The 16,242-nt window shown below is 40.3% G+C and overlaps 1 pseudogene; it reads right to left on the minus strand.

Moving 5' to 3' along the window:
- Positions 1–13,535: 13,535 nt before the first annotated feature.
- LOC107606218 (protein FAR1-RELATED SEQUENCE 5-like) lies at positions 13,536–15,770 on the minus strand (annotated as a pseudogene).
- Between the last annotated feature and the right edge of the window lie 472 nt (positions 15,771–16,242).

Raw genomic sequence — 16,242 nt, forward strand, 5'->3', positions numbered from 1 at the left:
TTCCTTCATGAATGGTGCTGAGATGCCAGAGGTAAAATGATTGTTTTATATTTACGTAAATTCACAACAAAGTTGTCCGTACATTTAACTGAACATGGGTGTAATATCATTTGTGGTAGTGCTTCAATCTATTGTTTCGACCCCCCACCAGGGGTGCAGTTTATTGGAATGGAGCTTGCCGTTGCAACATACATTTTTTCAGCCACATTGCCAAAAAAGTTAGTTACACGAGAACAAATTTTTTCTTACACTACCTGGCTTCGGGTTTAACATTTGTCCTTACATTAGTGTTGCTAATTACTGCAATATTAAATCGTGTAGAGAGATGCTAGTCCCAGACGACCATTGTAGTGGAACAAGGGAGTCACTCCAAACACTGATTCCAGGAAGAATGGTTGTAGATGACGTAAGTTAATATAAATTTTAATATTATTCACAATGAGTGTTTTTCATGATGCAATGAGTATTTTTTGTGTTTTGAAAAGAGTTAATAAATTACATGAACTATTTTTTTGAATTTATTTCCTTAGGTCCTGAACTTGGTGGCATCCATGTGCACTAAAACTAGGCTCGACGATTTGGATATGAAGTGGTGGTTGCCAACAACATTTTCCGTAAGTTACAAAACTATAGCACTGTCTGAATATAAAATTTCGAGTTTATTAAATGATATAGTTCTTTATTGTGTATGGGTGGCTGTTAGCAAATTGCTCTGAGCCCTACTTCTCACTGTGCTGAGACACTGGAATTTATCAAAAGAAAATACATGGGGTTTGCAGATAAGTTAATAAAGGTATTTAATTCTAAGTTACGTTGTCATGTTTGCAAGTTAGGTGTAGCCAACACAGGTCTAATTTTTTCATTGGTTGAAATATGTGAATTGGAGATATATTTCCCACTGTTTAGAGACGGTCATTGGTACCTCATGATCGTCGACTTATGTAATGGTGAACTGGTTTACCTTGATTCGGCTAAGTCCGATGTTGCTGCAAAGAGAAAGGCTCGATTAGATCAGATCAAATATGTGGTAAGATTATGTTTATGGATTGCATGTCACTATAGAGGAAGCACTACGTGAGTAAGGTGAAGGCCTAACGGTTCCTCTTATACAGGCCTTCTTTATCGAGAACATGTTGAATGAAAGTGTGTTTTACAAGGATATTGAGCAAGGCCAAACTTTTTATCCTAGGTGTTTCTCACACATCCTTGTTGAACCAGAAATTGGGCAGCAAGCTCCAAATTCGTGAGTGATATAGCCGTCATTATTTTCATTGGATATATCATTATTCTTTCAGCATGACTCAAGGTGATGGTTATTATTTCAGTGTTGACTGTGGCGTTTGGGTTGCACAGTGGATGATTCAATCACATGTTTGGCGAGATTATAATTTGCAGGTAAATGTGATAAACTCCATTAAGGTTCCACTCAACATGGACACCACGGACTGTCGTAACGTATAGTATTCATAATGTACTTGTAGGTAGTTAATGATGCAACCAGAATGAGATTGGTCATTGATCTGGTCATGGGCAGGCATAATGTCATCTGCAATGACATTTCTCGGATGGCGGTTGATAGCTGGGATAAGATGGTGAGATCTTCAGTGAAAAAGACATAGAATGCAACTAATCCACCCCTAACCCCAGCTTGTCATTTTAGATTGGAGCTGGTTGACTCCTCTAGAGTTATGACTACTGTTTTGGTTCAGAGTTATCTACTTATGTTCTCCGATTGTAGCATGCCTTGTGTAGTAATCTAGTGCTAGGTAAATATTATTTTGTGTGTAGTATAACCGAAAATTAGAAGGGTCACTTATATGAAATCATGACAACCTTTTGGTGGCACCTATCACTATATATGTGAAGGTGTGTAATCATAGCATGAATGGTATATAGCAGGGTTGGAGATAGGTGTATATGCCCTATGGGCCTGTTTGTTACACTGAATTGACATGGGTTGATTCTGTGATTATACTGGGCCCATAGAGAGGTCCAACCCTTCAATATTTTGATTTATATCAGTTGCTGTAATTGTATCTTTATTGTTGGTAGCAGCTTTTGATAAACCCATATATCATGAGTTCTTTTGTGCTTAATTTGAGTGATTTATACAATCCTTCACCTACTTATTCACATTAATTGCATGGTTTTACTTTCCCTTCCTTATTATGTCATATTATGAAAAACATGTTTTCTAAGCTTTAAAAATTAATTATTTTAATTACCTTTATTTCCATTCGATGCCGTGATTAGTGTGTTGAGTAGTTTCAGATTTTCTAAGGCAGAATGACTTAAAGGATGGAAAAGGAAACATACAAAATAGGAAGGAGAAGGCAAAACGGAGCTTTAAGGAAACTGGTATTCACGCGATCGCATGGATGACGCGATCGCGTGCTAAGCACAAATCAGCAGCGACGCGGCCGCATGACTGACGCGACCGCGCGCCTTAAGCAGAACGCACATGACGCGGTCGCATGACTGACGCGACCGCGTGGCAAGGAAAAGCTCCGAATGACGCGATCGCGTGACCCACGCGGATGCGTGACAGAGGCCACGCACCAGAAATTGCAGAAAACGCTCATAGCAATTTCTGAAGCCTTTTTTGGCCCAGATCCAAGTACAGATAGCATAGACCAGATGTTATAAAGTGTGGGAATGCATCCATTCAAGGGAGCTCGCATATTTTACTTTTCAATGATTTAGATTTAGTTGAGAGGGAGATCTTCTCTCTCTCTCTCTTAGGATTTAGGATTTCTTCTTGTTTTAAGAGTGACTCTCAATCCAGGTTTTATATTTCTTTGTTTTAAACTTTCCTTTCACTTTATTTATTTATTCCAGTATTTGAGTTGGCTATTTATCTTTATAATTGAATTTATGAATTTCTCCCATGTTACAGACTGTTAATTGAATTAATGATAATTGAGGTATTTTCAGTTTATGATTGTTCTCTTTGATTTAAGTTACCATTGCTTCCCATCTAAGGATATTTTTTCCAGCAATTTTACTTTTTCCCCTTTTGGTCCTGGTTAAGAATTCAGTAACTCAACAGTTATTAAACTCAACATAATTGATAATCGTTATCTTGCTAATTGAGCTGAACTTAAGTAATCCCAACCTTTTCTTAGAAAATAAATAGGATTCAAAGGTCAATTTAATTAGTCCCTTGACTTTCCTTTGCCCTAGTACAGGTTGATCAAGTGGAGTTTAGATTCAACTTTCATTATAGTTGAGAGAGATAACTACGTTGGACCTCCAACTTCTCTTACCTTGCCAAAAGTCTGCTTTACAGTATTTATTTATTCTAATTGCCATTTACTTTACTTGTCATTCAAATTACTTGCTTCTCATCTTCTAAACCCCGATTACAACCTTTATAGCCAATAATAAGAACATACTTCCTCGCACTTCCTTGAGAAGACGACCCGAGGTTTGAATACTCGGTTAACAATTTCTAAAGGGGTTTGTTACTTGTGACACCCAACACGTTTGTACGAAGGGATTTTTGTCGGTTTAGAGACTATATCTACAATGCAACTGTTTCTATGAATCTCTTTACTGGTAAAAATCTCCACGTCAAAATGGCGCCGTTGCCGGGGAACTGCTAACGTGTGCCTTATTATTGGTTATTGTAAATATTTTTCTTTTGCTTGTTTATTTATTTTTGTTTTTCCTTTTTATCTTTATTTGCTACTATGAACTCTCACCCCTCTCGCTTTGAGTTTGGTTCTAATATTGTTAAAGGAAATAGAGGTTACAGCAGGAATGTGCATCAAGGTCAGACCAATCAAGGATGGATGGAACCAAGAGGATCTAATCAAGCCTTTTGGCAGCAACACCCTCCGAGATATCCTGGACAAAGACCATTCTACAGTGCATACCCATCTGAAAGACATGGTGGACAACCTTGCAACTACCAACAAGCCCCACCCCGTGCATATTAACCATCCTTTCAACACAACCTCGAACCACCACACTCACAAGCTTCTCTTCACCATTCGCCACCATATGATCCTTCCTTACCCCAATACCAATCCAATCACTCCCAATCACCGCCACTTTCCTTTGTATCATGTCCAAGTCCAGCAACCCGAGAAGTAGAGGATCGCCTAAAGGAAACAGTAAGAAAATTTCAAACCACCATTCAACAACTGAAGCAAGTGATAATTCAATGGTCTTCTAGGCGCTTAAATACACAAGGATCAGCCACAACTCCATGTGGACAGCCCAATGAAGAGCGTAGCATGTAGGAGATATCAGAAACTCCAGTGGACAAGACAGAGAATGAATTTGTACTAGAACAATTAGAAGAAGCTGTCTTTGTTCAAGAAGAAGAGTTGGTTGAAGACCTAGGAGATGCTGAACTTCCATGGGAATCCAGAATTAAAGAAAAATCCGTCCAGGATGCTACAGTTGATGCTAAGGAGGATATTTCTCCAAAGCAAGTCGTTTAAGAGGAATCAAACAGAATAATCCAAGAAGCAAATTCCCTTAATGATGATAGTCATAAGTCTAGCTCTCTTGGTGATGAACTTGCATCCGCAAGTGAATTCTCTGAGATCGAAGAATCTTCCCCAAGTGAATATGAAGATGATGCAGAGGTAGATTTCTCTCAACCTCCAATCTATGACTCAAGTGATGAGGAAGACACCGAAGACTTTGACCAGGACACAGATACAATTGAAGATCTTTGCAAAGAAGTGGAGGAATTCACAGAAGAGCACAAAGAAATGGAACTTACAGAACCACCAGAAACACCTATCCCAAGGCCATTACCACCTAATACAAGCTTCAAGTGGGTACAATCCTTAACTTATAACTTTACTTATTCACTTGAATATGGTTTGCTTGAAACAGATGGCCAGCTTAGAGCTCTCTGCGGCTTTAAGAGTAAGAGGGAAATGGCTCGTACTCAGAGCTGGTGCACAAGGTTCAATAAGGTTCCACGCTTCACCTCGAAGTACACGGATTGGTATCATGCTAAATTGCATGGATCATGGAGAATGTTTGGTCACCACAGTGAGATTCTACTTTTTAAACCGCCCGGATGGAAACATGTAGATCAAGACGGAGGCGGATTTAAAACCAAGGCTTGGACCCCTGGACTCTATCCTAACATTCGTCGTCCCGGGAGCCTAAAAATCTGTTTGGAGCTGCTCAGAAGCTTTGCATGCTTGGTTTGGGACCCCAGAGGCTTTTGGCATTCCAAACACTGGTGGAGATTTTTAGACGAATTTAAACATAAGCCACCATAACAGGATACTCCTCCAATGTTCAACTTAAGGACTTTAACTAAAAGTGCTAGGTGGGAGACAACCCACCATGGTATGGTCGCTTCTTTTTCAATTTATTTCTTGTTAATTGCTTTCATTTTTCCTTTTTCATTTTAATTTATTAAACCTGGAATCATGCATAGCATTCATGTTAATCATTGCATTCTGCATTTTTCATGCATATATAAATAAAAAAAAAAGAAGGGGTGCACGACGCGACCGCATGCCCCATGCGATCGCGTCATACTGCGAAAAACACCACCCGCGCGACCGCGTGACCCACGCGGCCACGTGATATATATATCGGCGTAAGGATCCAACAAATAGAAAGTTAGGCTGGAATCGTGCGGCCCTTGTGCGTTTTGCACAAATTGGCCCACGCGATCGCATGCCCCATGCGATCGCGTCACTTGCACAATACCAATCCCACGCGACCGCGTGAGCGACGTAATCGCGTTGCATGGATTGCACATCACCCCAAAAGGAGACAGAGAGTTGCGCTAAAACGGCGCTGGAGTCGTGCGTTTAGCACAAATTCCAGCGATGCGATCGCGCGACCCATGCGATCGCGTCACCCCTCTTTCCCCCCTCTCATGCAATCGCGCGCCCCACGCGATCGCGTCACTCCCATTTTCACCCCAACCACGCTACCGCATGCCCCACGCGGCCGCGTGGATTCGAAAATATAACCCCCCAACCCGCGAACCCTATCAATCGTGCAGCCCCCCCACCCCCAACCCTCTTCTCCCTCTCTGCTTCTTCTCCCTCCAATCACCACACACCACCACCCAGCCGCCACTGCGCCACCACCCAGACGCCGCCGCCGTCCAGACACCGCCGTCGCAACCCCCTCCCCTCCCTTCTTCTCCCTTCTTCCTCTCTCCTCCCCTCTCCACCACTGCCCCCGCGACCACCGCCCACCACCGCCGGCCATCCAGCTGCGCCCCCTCTCTCCGCCACCCACCCGCAGCCCCCCCTTCTTCTATCACTCACCCTAAACCCTCTCCGCCACTTTCCCCTCCCCCAGCCGCCACCGTGACGCCGTGCCCCGCCACCGCACCGGACACCGCCGCAGCCACCTTCTTCCCCGTTCCACCCCTCCCGCCTACCAGGTTCCGCAAAACGCAACCCTTTTTATCTGTTCATCATTTTTCTGTAATTTTTTACGTTTCTGTTCATAATTAGGATAGATAGATATGCATGCTGTAGTGGAATTTTTAGGTTGTTAGGTAGCTTAGGCTGTGGTTAGTGGATCTAGGTCTGTTTACTTGCACTGTTCCTGTTTATGTTTTATCATAACTGCAATTCTGCTGTTCCGGTGACCTCGTTCATATGCTATGATTTCTTGCTTTTGCTGCTTGTTACTCTGAATTTTCCTGTTTCTATTAATTATAGGTAACTACAGCAAGTTTTTAATTCATATGAACTGCTATGATTGCTGCTTATTTTCCGGGACAATCCAATTTTAGCCGGAATGCTGCCCAAATTTTTTTTTAAAATTGTTTTCATTCATGTTTTGGTTTGGCATTTCTGAACTCTATTTTGCTCTGCTTTACACAAACCATTTCATGAATGCTATGGCAGACTTTCTTATCCTCTTTATTTTCCTGGTTCATAAACTGCATTTGTGCTTAACTGATTCCAAATTTTTGCTCTCTTTATTTCTATTCGAATCAGCATCACCTTGTTTTCCTTGTTCGATTATGAGTACTTCTATTCTTACCTGTGAATCCTTGTTATATGGAATTTTTCGATGCCACTTACTTTAACCCGCACTTCACTAACTCACTAATTTTAATTTACTAATTTCTTTTTCAAATTCTAACCATACTTACCCTTTTGATCTCTTTTCTGATTATTTTCACTTTCCTCTAACTTTCTAACCATGGCATATTGATTATTTTTCCATTTAACATAAATTCAATCATATTTCATATACTCATTTTCCTTATTTTACTTCTCCTTTGCCGCTTTGAGTTTCCTTTGTTTAATTGCCTATTTGCTTTACTATTTTTATCTATTTCCTGGTTTTCTGTTTTTCAGGATGTCTGCCTCACAGAGGAAAGGCAAAGGCAAGGCTACTGGCAAGCGCAAGCGAGGAGATTCCTCTCAGTCCATCATTGCTCTCATGCATGATTCTTCATGGTGGGAGAAAAACTTCACACAGCAGGAAAAAGCTGACCAGCTGCTCCCTGCGAATGATCCTATCAAATTTGCAAACCGGTACTGTGAACTGAAGTACCCGGCTTTTGCAAACTCCAAAAATCTATACCTGGAATGAACTCTGAAGATTCCAGAAGCACTCCAGCAGTACACCACTGAGCAAATCAAGCAAAGGGGCTGGTTCTTTCTGGAGAGAACACTGACAGAGGTCAACGCATCTTGGGTCCGGAAATTCTACTGCAACTACTACCTCACCACCCTAGATGCAGTGAACCTGAGAGGAAAACAAATTCTGGTCACTGAAGAGGCCTTAGAGAACATTCTCCGGCTCCCAGCCAAGTCCGATCAGCCTGATGGTTATTCAAAGGCTGAGGAGGACATGCGTCAGATGCAGTTTGATTGGGATGCCGTGAAGGCACGGATAGCTCTCGACCCGACAGTTCCTTGGGAGATGGGTCAGGACACTACCATGCCTAGAGGGATCAAGAGAGCATACTTAAACGATGAGGCTCGGTTATGGCATCAGATCTTGAGTAATTATATGATGCCGAGTACTCACGAGACGGAGATCCCGGCTGCTATGATCACCCTCCTTTGGTGTGTGCTGGAGGGTAAGGACCTTTATCTGCCACGTTTCATTCGGCACTATATGGCCAGGGTCCACGTCCGAGGCACCCTCCCTTTTCCATATCTGGTTACACAGCTTGGCCGTCGAGCTGACGTGCCATGGGAGGATGCCGATGAGAGACCACCAGCAGCGGATTGCAGGAAGATCATTCCGCACAGCCGGAACTTCTTAGCCCTGGGCCACAGACCACCACCATTCACTGCTACTGATGAGTCAGTCCCACCGTCTGCTGGACCCTCTTCCTCCACTGCTGCACCACCTACCCCTGCTACTACCACTGCACCTCCACCTACCACAGAGCCCGTCTATCATCTGGTGCACCACTTGTTCCGACGACTTGACCAGATGGAGCATCACAACAAGCGGCGCTATGAGCACCTAAAGCTGATGATACGATCCGGTGACATCTTCTCCGAGCCCGACACACCGTCCGACGCATCTGAGGAGGAGGCGGATACGCCCGAGGCAGAGACCCATCCCTAGGAGGCAACACCAGTCACACCACAGGCAGTGGTCCCACATCAGATTGAGGCTGCGGATCTTGAGATCCCGATCCAGTCAGCACCTCCTCCACAGTAGCCAGACCCTCAGCCCACCACCACCACTGAGACTCCAGCTACCATCCCTCCCAGTGATGACACTCTTTCACACCCGGCTTGATTGAGCATCGGGGACGATGCTTCCTTTTAAGTGTGGGGAGGTCGCCATCTCTAGCGTTTATTTTGGTGAACCATTACATACTTTTTATTTTATTTTGGATATTTTTCTGTATTTTTCTTTTTATTGTTATTTTTTGAGTACTTATACATTGCTTTTATGTATTTTTACTCTATTTTCTGCATTTTGCATCTTTAGTTCATATTTTAGCCATTTAGTTTATTTTAGTTATTTAGTTTAGTTTGCAATTCTGATTTATTAGTGGATTAATTAGTATAGTTTACCCTTTTTAGCATAAGATAGTATAGTTTAAAATTGAAAAATACAAAAAGGAAGTAAGCTAGGAAATTGAACATATCAGATTTAAATCCACAAACCTTGTATATAGCATTACATGATGTAGTTAAGCTGACAACATTTTATCAAGGAGGAACATTAAAACTTTAAAAGCTACCCTAAATAATTTTTTTATGAGAATAATGGGAATTTTTAACTAAACCTGCATACAATATATAAATGATATATGATGTTTGAGTTAGAGAACACACAGCCTGTGAGTCTTGAGCTTAATTGTATGGTTGCATTCAAACCATAATTTCATTTCTGTGTGTTCCACTTCTTTTTATTCTGATGTTCTTTACTTTGCTGTAATCTATATGTCCAATTATAGAATATAGAATAGATACATACCAGGAGAATGATTGAGGCCATCATTTGGTTTCAGCTCACTTACCCCAAATTAGCCTACCTTTTACATCACCCTTGTTAGCCCCCTTGAGCCTTTTAAAACCCCTTTATTCTATTTAGCCAAATTACTAGCCTTAAGCAGAAAAACAAAAAGAAAATTCCAAGTGAATCCTTGGTTAGCTTAAGATAGAAAATTATGAATAGAGTTAAATGTGGGAAACCTTTTGGGAACATGGATGATAGAAACAAAAGGTAGAAAAGTTAAAAGGAATAAAATAAAATTTGGGAAGCATGCTCATGAGAAAACCTAAGTAATTCAATTACCATGTGTATAAAAAAAAAGAGAGAGAGAGTTATTTTTCAGCATTTAAATAAAAGGGGATACAAAAGAAATTCCCCAATGCAAAATAAAAATAATGCACATGGGATAAAAATAAAAAGTGAAACATGAGCATGTAACAATAAGTGGGATAATGTGGGAGAATAGGTAAAGAAGTTTTATCTTGCTAAATATGTATGTTAGGTGAGATCTTAGTCTAATTAAGGATTCACTTATTAGCTCACTTAGCCCTATACATAAATCCTTACCTTTACCTTGGCCCCATTACAACCTCAATTAAAGACCTCATGACTTTTTGGTATGACTATATTCTATAATTGTTGATTGGTTAGATGAAGAACAAAGCTATAGAAAGCAAGAATAAAAAAAAAAGAAAAATAGAGTGAATAAACCCAACAAACACTGAGTGACTAGAGAGTAAACACAAATCCAGTGAGGGTTCTATAACTCATCAACATATATCTGTGCTTATATTTACTAATTGTTTTGCAAGTTTGTACAATGTTTTCTTTCCCATCTCATTTGCTAAAATGCTTTATTATTTAAGGGTTGGCTATATATATATATATATATATACATGACTCCTTGAGAATGTGAATTAACTTGACTACATGTAAGCTTTATATATAAGTGAATAATTTAGAGTTGCATGATGCATCATTCATTTAGGTAGTGCATTTAAATTAGGTTGCATTGCATGACATTCCATCACTTTAACCTTAATTATTTACCTTGGATTTAGCATGAGGACATGCTAGTGTTTAAGTGTGGGGAGGTTGATAAACCCATATATCATGAGTTCTTTTGTGCTTAATTTGAGTGATTTATACAATCCTTCACCTACTTATTCACATTAATTGCATGGTTTTATTTTCCCTTCCTTATTATGTCATATTGTGAAAAACATGTTTCCTAAGCTTTAAAAATTAATTATTTTAATTACCTTTATTTCCATTCGATGCCGTGATTAGTGTGTTGAGTAGTTTCAGATTTTCTAAGGCAGAATGACTTAAAGGATGGAAAAGGAAACATACAAAATAGGAAGGAGAAGGCAAAACGGAGCTTTAAGGAAACTGGTATTCACGCGATCGCATGGAAGACGCGACCGCGCGCCTTAAGCAGAACGCACATGACGCGGTCGCATGACTGACGCGACCGCGTGGCAAGGAAAAGCTCCGAATGACACGATCGCGTGACCCACGCGAACGCGTGACAGAGGCCACGCACCAAAAATTGCAGAAAACGCTCATAGCGATTTCTGAAGCCCTTTTTGGCCCAGATCCAAGTACAGACAGCATAGACCAGAGGTTTTAAGGTGTGGGAATACATCCATTCAAGGGAGCTCGCATATTTTACTTTTCAATGATTTAGATTTAGTTGAGAGGGAGATCTTCTCTCTCTCTCTCTCTCTTAGGATTTAGGATTTCTTCTTGTTTTAAGAGTGACTCTCAATCCAGGTTTTATATTTCTTTGTTTTAAACTTTCCTTTCATTTTATTTATTTATTCCAGTATCTGAGTTGGCTATTTATCTTTATAATTGAATTTATGAATTTCTCCCATGTTACAGACTGTTAATTGAATTAATGATAATTGAGGTATTTTCAGTTTATGATTGTTCTCTTTGATTTAAGTTACCATTGCTTCCCATCTAAGGATATTTTTTCCAGCAATTTTACTTTTTCCCCTTTTGGTCCTGGTTAAGAATTCAGTAACTCAACAGTTATTAAACTCAACATAATTGATAATCGTTATCTTGCTAATTGAGCTGAACTTAAGTAATCCCAACCTTTTCTTAGGAAATAAATAGGATTCAAAGGTCAATTTAATTAGTCCCTTGACTTTCCTTTGCCCTAGTACAGGTTGATCAAGTGGAGTTTAGATTCAACTTTCATTATAGTTGAGAGAGATAACTACGTTGGACCTCCAACTTCTCTTACCTTGCCAAAAGTCTGCTTTACAGTATTTATTTATTCTAATTGCCATTTACTTTACTTGTCATTCAAATTACTTGCTTCTCATCTTCTAAACCCCGATTACAACCTTTATAGCCAATAATAAGAACCTACTTCCTCGCAGTTCCTTGAGAAGACGACCCGAGGTTTGAATACTCGGTTAACAATTTCTAAAGGAGTTTGTTACTTGTGACACCCAACACGTTTGTACGAAAGAATTTTTGTCGGTTTAGAGACTATATCTACAACGCAACTGTTTCTATGAATCTCTTTACTGGTAAAAATCTCCACATCAGCTTTCTAATTATAAATATTTTCTGGAAATTTATTTTTCATCCTAATCTGATAGTCGGTGTGATTTTCATTGGGTGAAACATGGGCTCTTATCAAGACCCACACCCACAATGAATAACCCGTTACAACGTAACAAACTAGTAAAATACGGGAATCCCAGCAAGTGGTAATATTACATCATCAGTCAAACACTTCCTAATTGGAAGAAAATGTGTTCACAATTGATAATAACCTATATTATCGGCCCATAATGAGGCAACTACGACCCAAAGCTTCAACCGAGCATAAAAGGTGGTGACATTTGACATTTTCTGTATGCATTAATTAAAAATAAAGCTATTACCAATACATGAGGACCAATTTGCTGGTCCATGTTAGTAAGTTCATGAAACAGAGTCCCATTAGGCATAACAATATTCAACATAACATATGATAGTGCATGTGAAGTACATTAAACCCAGTAAATGTTTGATGTAAAATAGTAAACAAGCATAATTGAAAAAAAATCCGCATGACGCAACAACTGCTCCAGATCACACACGTCCATTGAAGATTAAAGCAACATTACATTTGGACTTCTCTTTTGAGCAATGAAACCATCAACTTCAGCTGCTACACAAATAGATAATGTTAAGAGGCCATTCCATAATGAGAACAAGATGTTTCATATGATCCTCAGAAGAGTATTAAAAATATTAAAAAAGAAAATCAAAAGAGAAGTTTAGGACGACAATTCAAATGAAATCATCAATTCGTGAAACAAACAAAAACTACTATCACGAATTGGGCTGAGGCCAATACTCTCTACAGATAGTTACTAAATGCTCACCGATGCTATATCCCTCGAATATTTAAAGAAACCAGAAATTAAACAAAAGAAGTTTATTGGACTTCAACAAGATTAGAAAAGGAAATTTCAATCAAATCCCTAAAAGTTCTAGAAATTAATCTTCCAATAATGTTTGTTGAAGAGAGCAACTTTTAATAGTCTATTATTGCAATGGTAGCAGGCTAGGCTGCAGATTAATACCTTGATTAATTTCTAAATGGGAATTGTACTCAAATTCAATCATAGCGGTATCTTTCATGTTTTTGAATTATTGGCTTTAAGCACCGAGTAAAAATATGGAACCACCAAGTGTATCCCAACATGATAAAAACGCAACAAAAAGCTTACATATCATTCAGGTCAAAGCGACCTCCATCCATGGCAGATGCTTGGGTGCAAATCATGTCAATCACCCTTTGGTAATAAGCTGTGTGAGTGTCATCTTCAACAACCCGGTCAGCACAAGTCTTATTAAGATCGGAGATGGTCACAAAGTTGCATCCGGTTAAACCCACATCACCTAACTGCATTTTCTTACACCAGAAAAAATCCCCAATGAATTCAAGTTTCATGAGATATACAATACATTGGTTAACTGCTCATGAAGCTAGACAATTGTGGCATACAGAAAAAAAAGTCCTTAGGAACTTGATTCTGGTTGTGATCATACCTCCTCCAGCAAAGCAAGTTGCTCAATCTCCTGCATCTGTTCATCTAAGGGGGGATAGAGAGTTTATCTTGCTCCATTTCATCTAGCCGTACCCGGTAAGCATCCAGGCATTTTCGTTTGGTATGACCAGTATTCTTACACTTTGTGCATTTTCTCTTGCGTCCATTGCTTTTGCCTTTAGACACCTTAGGCGCCCCTTTTGTCCTAACCCGCACAGGGTCACGAATAAATTTTCGATTACCTTTTGTGTGATTGACTTCTTCAACATGTCCACATTCACGTTCAAGATCCCTACATAGCTCCCGAATTCCCTTCATGGCCTTCCCGAACAAATGAAAGTGTTGCGCACCTAGGAAGAAAAGCCAGTGGCAGGTGGTCTGCAATACACCATGTCGAAGCAAGAACGAATGGTCGCCTCCATCATTTGTCTTCTCCACATATTCCTCCAATACTTTGGCATTCCTCGTCCATCGTTTCATAATCAGCTGCTCCGGGATTTGTCGCAGATGCTCATGCTTCATGACAAAAAAGAGATGGCGACATGGGTATCCGTATTTCATCCAACCCTCACACCAACACTTGAGCCTTCCCATATTTCAATCAAACAGTACTAGAATAACTCTCTCAAGAGATCCGTACTCTTCCAATGAGTATACCCTTGTGTTTAGAGATCTTCTTACCCGAACCAGATTAACAACTGCAACTCGTTCAATCTCTCGTTTCACGTCTGCAAATACTTCTTTCGTATATGTCAGCGCAGCGAACCGCTCTATTGCGTCGAGGCTGGTCGTCATTACTGGGAAAGTGTCAATGGTTCTGAACTGGGCTAGAAGCTCGTTATTCTGATAATCACGTACCATTAGCTCCAGGTTCTGCACAAGCTCAAGAATAGTATGCTTCAATTGAAGGAAATTTTTGACCACAGCGTTTATACCTTTGCATTGAGATGTGGTCCTAAACCCGGCGCAAAATTTATTCTTCAGATACACATTCACCCACATTTCCTTCTTACCAAACACCTGCCTCGCCCATAGGCTATCTTGAAGTTTGAACTCTTCAACCGCTAGATCCCACTCAGTCAAGAATTCACGAATCTCGATGTCCACATATAACGATCGGTTAAATCGTGATCGGAGTGATGGCTCCTTCACGTTGGCCGTGATATTTTTCTGAAAATGCCATGCACATAAGCGGTGGGTGGCCTTCGGAAATACTAAAGCTATGGCTTTACGCATCGCCTCATCCCCATCTGTAACAACCACTGATGGCTCCTTCATGCACATCACCTCCAACATATTCTGCAATATCCACTTATACGAATCAAATGTCTCATCCATTACTAAACCAAAACCGAAAATAGTGGTCTGCTTGTGGTTGTTGGCCCCTAAGAAGATTACCAATGGCCGCCTATACTTGTTCTTTTTGTATGTCGCATCGAACGCAAGGACATCCCCGAAGTACTGGTAATCAACTCGGCTGCCCCTATCGGCCCAAAACATATTACCTAGCATTCCCTCATCGGTCAAACTGTACCGTGCCATGGCCATCGGATCCGATTCTATCTTACCTTCTAAATATGCAAGCGCAACTTCTGCATCGCCCTCCGCAATCGTTACACACCTTCTTTTAGCAATGTGATTATAGGCATCCTTCTTCAAGAAGCCAGCCAACGAGTATCCTCCAGCCATCCCGGCCATATATCGTACAGTCTTTGCTGTCGAAATTCCACACTCGTTCAACCCATCTATCTGAGCTTTGGCAGCATCCGTGAGTGACCGATACTTCACAATCAAATGCACCATGCAACTAGGGGTCAAGTCATGATTGTGCTTATTTTCAATTTTCCTTACTCGCCACAGAGAAGCACTCTTGTCAAGGTATATGGAGAACTTCGCCTCGCAATTAGTCCTCGTTTCTGGTTTGTGAACCCTCATCCTATCTAACCGATTATAGTGCTTTGCATCTCTCAAACCTTGCCTATTGCAGAAGAACCTCCGCCTGGTGACAATACCATCCTCATCCTTCCAGGAATGCCCCTTCCTAACTCCAAAGCCGTGATATTTTCCAAAATTCTTATAGAACTCATACGCGTCCTCATCAGTCCTAAATACCTTCTTCATTATGTCTTCCACATGTATCCCTTCAACGTCACCAAATTCTCCCATGTCTCGGTAGAAAAACTCACTCTCGGTAGTATTGTGAGTCGTATCCTGATCCACATTCTTTGATCCATTTCTAGTATAGGCATTCTCTTGACAAGCATCTTCGTTCTCACACATGTTGTTAGTGGTCCCCAACTACAGATTCCAAGACAGAACAAAACCACAAAAACACTATCAACCCATCTCACTTAAGTCATATTCCCATTAGACAATAAACGAAACCACCAACAACCACCTAAATGCTATTTCGAAACAAAACTATTCTAATGTCCATCATCCCTACTTAGGTAGCATGCTTAAACTTTTTCAATTAGAGTACACCGAAATGTTAGGAGAAGAACAAGTTCTCTACTTCAAATTAGCCCTTTCTAAAATTTCTATCATGTTAATACCTTCTCTAATAACATTCTATACCCAAACAAATTCAGACACAAACCCACTGCTGTAGAAAACTTAAACACTTGCCAAATAATAGACACTAATAATTGCTAAGAATAAACCCCATACTCCCCTGTACAGACGTCACATACTGAAATAAAATCAGCCATTAAATTATTTGCCAAAAATCTACCCGCAATTCGAAATTCTT

Source organism: Arachis ipaensis, chromosome B1, assembly GCF_059453495.1.
Source record: "Arachis ipaensis isolate K30076 ecotype BB chromosome B1, ASM5945349v1, whole genome shotgun sequence".
NCBI lineage: Eukaryota > Viridiplantae > Streptophyta > Magnoliopsida > Fabales > Fabaceae > Arachis > Arachis ipaensis.